This window comes from Oncorhynchus masou, chromosome 2, assembly GCF_036934945.1.
Source record: "Oncorhynchus masou masou isolate Uvic2021 chromosome 2, UVic_Omas_1.1, whole genome shotgun sequence".
In the NCBI taxonomy this organism is placed as follows: Eukaryota; Metazoa; Chordata; class Actinopteri; order Salmoniformes; family Salmonidae; genus Oncorhynchus; species Oncorhynchus masou.
Genome location: NC_088213.1, coordinates 44550168 through 44556190, shown reverse-complemented (window position 1 = coordinate 44556190; position 6023 = coordinate 44550168). Strand labels below are relative to the sequence as shown.

General features: G+C 39.3%; 1 protein-coding gene across 1 annotated transcript in view; it reads left to right on the top strand.

Moving 5' to 3' along the window:
- The first annotated feature begins 5672 nt into the window (after positions 1–5672).
- The window catches only part of LOC135505878 (tetraspanin-4-like), a 117974-nt gene continuing 117623 nt past the window's right edge, over positions 5673–6023 (top strand). The window contains exon 1 of the mRNA XM_064925103.1: positions 5673–5922. The gene's annotated coding sequence lies outside the window, so the exon portion shown is untranslated. The remainder of the gene's footprint in view (positions 5923–6023) is intronic.

Below are 6023 nucleotides of genomic sequence, written 5' to 3'. Positions count from 1 at the left end.
TTGACTGTTCAGATTGTTGAGTTGATCCAAGCCAGTTTTCTGAAGGTATGCTGTATAGTCGATCTAGATCTCCTGTCAAAGAAAAATGATCGATTCAGGAAGGATTTGGCAATATTCGATCAATTGCAAAAAGCTAAGCCATAGGCAATAAGTATTGCCATTGAAGGCATGGACATGTGCAAGAAGAATCACACTTGGGATTGGCTGACCTTTTTGGATGTTTTGGATGAACCAAAAAATAGTGTCAATGATGAACGCATCCCAGACAGCGTAGGCAAAGGAAGAAGAAAAGTGCACTGCCACACCTGCAGACGAATGGAAATTGTAAAGGAATAGACATGGCAGACAGGATGAATGAGACTTTTTTTATTTGTTTGTTATTTATTTATTTACTAATGAACTAATGAACCACAGTACAGAACATTTTAATAGCATGGCATTGCCTTGACAGCTCTTTCAAAAAAATGACAATTTTCTTTCTAGCCACCTTCGCTTTTGTATTCAGACTGGTGAAAGATAAACAGCAATGCAACCTCAGACAAGAGTTCAGACAAGAAGTAGATGCAAGTTTTAATATAGTTACATTATATACCTATTTTAAGATCTACTGTATAGCCTAATGATGTCCAAACGTAGTGTCAGTAACTGTTGAACGTCGAATAATGTCCATTCAGTACCACATGTAGTTGGGAATGTGAAGGGTTCCACGTGCTTACCTGTTTTTATATTGTTTTAAAATCCAATATGGAGGTTTTTCACGAAATGTGCTGTCAGGAAAAGTGCTGGGGCTTAATCTAAATCATTTGTAGATTCCCTTGGCCTTCTATTCACGTTTGATGCCTGGTCTTGTTTTTGAAAAGATTAATTGAAAGAAAAAAAAAGAAAATTATAATTTTGAAAGGAGACCAGTCATTATTTAGTGTTATTAGCTCATTTCTGGACATTCCCCCCCCCTCACTTTTTTGTATGACCATGGAATTTGCTACTTGAAAAATCAACTTAAATAGAAACAAGATGGAGAGCAAGATTGTCAAAATGAGAGAATCACGCTTTATTTACATTTTTTATGCAAATTTTTTTAAATCATATTTTGGTCATCCATTTTTGAGAGCTTGTTTTATCTCTATATTTTTGTTGGAGATAGAGATGTTTTCATTAAGACAAATGCACACTGGACTGCAGTGCTTTTCTATCTGCTGCAGCATGCAATCTTGCACATTACTGTAGACTTCAGGAAGAACATGCTTTAATTTGCAAAAGGTGAGTGAGCTTCATTCACTTTGAAAACTATTCACTGTTTCAAATAAGTAGCTATTTTGTTAATTCAGGTTTCATTAAACATTTGTACCATGACTATGCATTCTGTCTTTCTGCAGGATGAGTTCCAGGTTTGTGATTTTCACCATGAGAAATTCTTATTGAAGTTGAACCAGTGACTGTGAGTACTGTATATTAGAGGTCTTCTCAGATCCAGAAATTGAAATCGGAACCAAATTGGATCTGTGAAATTCCCATCCCGACACAGGGCAGGACCCACATTGTTTTGCGTGAAAATCAAAACTCCATTCGATTCAGGTCCGAGGTGGACCAGATCCGACTCAAAATATATCCGAGATGAGGGAGATTTGGATCCAAATCGGGTCAGGTCTGTATCGGGTATACCCATAGGTATCCGAAAGAAAAAGATGAAAAAAATGCAGCGCTTTATTGCCACGCAACCCAGCAGAATTGTTTAGACTTGTCTGCCAGGCAGTGAAACATTAATGTTTCACATGCATTTTCTGTTATAGGCTAAACTCTAAAAGTATAAAATAATGCAGCGTAATATTTTCATAAATGACATCCCTAATTTAATATGTCAACACAATTTCTAGCGAAGGGGTGTGTGGCGAAGACGCACTAGTAGGCTGCCTCTCTCTAGAATGTGCTCTCTGTCTCCCTCTAAGAGGCTGACTACACCGCTCGCGTCGTGTGCGCGAGTGTTGTAAAATAAATGTAGAAATCTATATTATTCAATTATTGCACCCACACTGCTCGCTCGCGCCAACGAGCGTCTGCGTTGCCAAGCGTTAAAATAGAAGTCAGTTCTATTTGTGACGCAGATCACGCTGCAAGTCCTGCCTCTCCCATCTCCGAAAGTCTCAACTTCACAGGAGAGTCAATTTTTTACATTTTTTAAAATAAAAATGTGTTTTTGGGCAGAAATGCCTTCTGGGACATGTGAACTTTCATGTGCCTTAATTTTTTTTATTTTTCTAGGCAAGTCAGTTAAGAACAAATTCTTATTTTCAATGACGGCCTAGGAACAATGGGTTAATTGCCTGTTCAGGGGCAGATTTGTACCTTGTCAGCTCGGGGATTTGAACTTGCAACCTTTTGGTTACTAGTCCAACTCTCTAACCACTAGGCTACCCTGCCACCCCAAACAAACTTGCATGCCATATGAATAAAATGGTTCAATTACGAAACTTGTTGGTTCAGCCACAGAACGAGAGGCAACCTTCCCACTATCCATGATTGGCTGAGATAATGAGTGGGCTGGACATGCCGAGAGAGACGTTTTTTGCCTGGTGTGAGACAGCTGATGTGTTGTGCACTGAAGTCCACAAGCAAAGTGAAAACACGTAGATAGTTGTGAGAAGGAATTATATATACAACAAGGAAAGTGATCATGCTGTTTTTATGTGGTTGCTATGAAAATTAACCTTGTTTGTGTGTGATCAGGGATGTATTCATTCTACCGATTATGTTGAAAAACATTTCTTAAACGGAAGCAAATTCATAGATGCCAAGGGAAGCCAGGCTTCCACCCAAAATTGACCAATATTTTTTAAAAATTTTTTTTATATAAAAAATATGTATTGTTCGTCTCTCTGTGTTTCATAATTTTTCTTCAATTTGCAAGAGGCTGAATGCATCTCACAGGAGGACTATGAGCAAGTGAAACAGCGCCCTCTGTCTCTATGTTTAGGCCATGTATCTGATGCTGTCTGGTCCAAACGAGAATGACATTGTTGCTGCTGGTAACATTGAAGGCAAGAGAAGCCAGCTAGCATCTGGCGTACCTTGACAATAAAAGTATAAAATTAGCCAATCAGCTTTGAGCTAAACTAAGCGAGCGCAATTGTGAATGGTCATGGAGCACAAGACAAGTGAAGCCAGTTGGAATCCTATCAAATCCCATTGAGAACATATGTAATTTACAGAAAAACTTGAATTGTCCTGGAGCACAAAAAAAAGTGACAAGTGAAGCCAGTTGGAATCCTATCAAATCCCATTGAGATAATATGTAATTTACAGAAAAACTTGAATTGTTGCATCTCGTTGTGTTTTTGTCATCCGAGGGCTAGATAGCCAGCTAGCTAAAAATGTCCTTTTCCAAAATTAGCCATGGATGGAAATAGGGATTTGGACTTGTGGTTTTACTTAATTCTCCATACTGGCCAATGATTATAATTCCGATTCTGATCCAACCATTAATTCATACATTGTTGTGCCCCTGGCCTGAGTGGATGGAAGTTCAATATGTAGCTAGATGGAGAAGGCTAGTGTTAACTCGCTAACTTTGCCCATGAATGGAAGTTAGGCTAGCGAGCAAGCATTTTAGCCCGGTAGCCTAGGACAACAAAAAATAAAAGTGTGTATTGTGTGACAGTGGTAGGACATTTCGTCAACATTAAAGAGAGGAGGATGGCATTGGCTTTCCTGTACAAGTAAGGTGAGTCAACATGTTTTCTACTTGCGTGAACGTGCATACACGGATACACACGCACACACACACACACACACACACACACACACACACACACACACACACACACACACACACACACACACACACACACACACACACACACACACACACACACACACACAGAAATCAGAACCATGGACAGCAACATCATATTTAGTTACGTTGATTGGACTAAAATGTTTTTGGTATCTTTTAGTTGTCACTGTATTAGACTAAGCGTAGGTGATTTATTTGATGATGTTGAAATGATGCTGGAATAGTGGAGGCAGCTCCTGTTTCCTTTGCGACTTGCTGTAACTCTCTGTGGTTCAAAATCAATAGTTGTTTAGTGGTCCGAAAATGTCAAACACATGAACTTGCTTGACCATGCTGTAGGTCATGTACCCATGTCCGTTTACTGTACGTGTAATATGCTTTGTGGATTTCACTGGAAAGAGGTTGCCATATGGTTTTGTGATAAACAAAGTTGTGCTATAAGAATTTATTCTGCCACTGTGTCTTCTTATTGTCTCTGATTTAGGCCTATAATATATATCACGGTCGCAAGGCATATGAACTAACAGGTTATAGAGCAAACAACACAAATATAACAACACATAGGTCACTGACTTCCCCAGTGATTTTACCCACGCACCTCTACTGCCAATAGAAACTCTCATTTGTGACTGTTGGACTAATGATTGCACACTAAATCAGCTAGATGCAGGCAAGAGTGTGCAAGGTGGTATTGAATGTGTCACTGTCAGTCACTTTGATTACTCAAAATTCTTTCGACCCGTCTACCTACGTTGTAAACTTTCATTCATGGGCTAGGTCGTAGCAACCTCATGATGGGTAGCCTAAACCTATCAATGTTACATTGAGCTGGGCAAATGAACGATAGTTATCCAATAGGCTGTGATAGAAATAAGGCCATGCTCATGAAAAAAAAATCATCCTCACTCATTTTAAACGGCACCGACCACCACTGAGGTGATTTGCATTGTGGACAATGTAATGGGTGGAGTAAAAGGCCAGCAACACTCCGTATTATTATTGAAATGAAACCATATATAGATTCTACAAACCCTACAGGCACCTCATTTGACCACAGTAAAAGCCCAGCAACACTTCCTATGACCTAGTTTTTTTGTTCAAACTCATCTGAATTGTATTCTAGGGACTCTAGTGAGTAGACTGGACCCGGGTTTTTTTGTTTTTCCTGTACAGTGCAATTTGTTTGTGCAATACAACAAATATACAGTAAGACTTTTCATAAACATGACATTTCAAAATTGCATCCTTTAACAACAGCACCAATAAATAAACAAGAATCATACAATGCAAATAATGATAAAAAAATAAATAAAAATGAATTGCATATTTTTTTTACCAGTAGGCTTTTAGTATGCCATGATCAAACCTACAGTGTTATTGCACAACATGCTACGAAGCATCATCTTGATATGTGCAACAAAAGTTCAACATTCACCTTCTGCTACCATTTCTGTGTTCACATACAGTTTGACACATATGTTCGATAAATCCTACGTATGCACCATAGAGAACGCATTGCAACTGCCTCTGCAAAGCAATGATGCAAGGCAAACGCAGAGTTCCATCAGAAATTAATTTATTTCTGGTGTATCCAAAATGTAAACCCTGTCGGTGTGATCGAGGCGTAAGGGGGATACGGGTGTGTTCATACAGGAACCAATGTGGTGCACTTAGGTGTGGCGTTAATGCAGGAACCAATGGGATGCTATAGCATACACATACCGTTTACAGCGTACTTTTATTTTGGAGGCTAAATTTGAAAACCGGAAGTATTAATGGTGATCCAGCTCGTGTTGCTACCATGACGTTATTCAACACTTCCTGGAACTGAGTCGAGAACCACAGAGTAAAACAAGGAAACAGAAATGGTGTTACCGCCACCTTCTGTACTGGAGAAGGAGCGCAATGTAAACTGATTGCGGAGCTCCTGAAACGTGTTCGCCCAACGGGAATTCAAATGTGTAGGCTACTATTTCTACAGTACTGATATATTTTAAAGCGGTTCTAGTTTTACAACGGGAACCTCACGCACAACTAGAGAAAGGGAGAGAGAGGGAGAGAGAGAGACTGAAAGTTAGGCTACTCACCGAGTATCCTACAGGGAGGACCATTATTGACGAGAAAAGATAGAGGTAAGCCTACATTTCCCTGGCAATATTGTTATTTCCAGCCAATTCCCAGATTGCAGACCTAGCTAACATACTAATTGATGTTAATGTTTTGGGCAAACTAT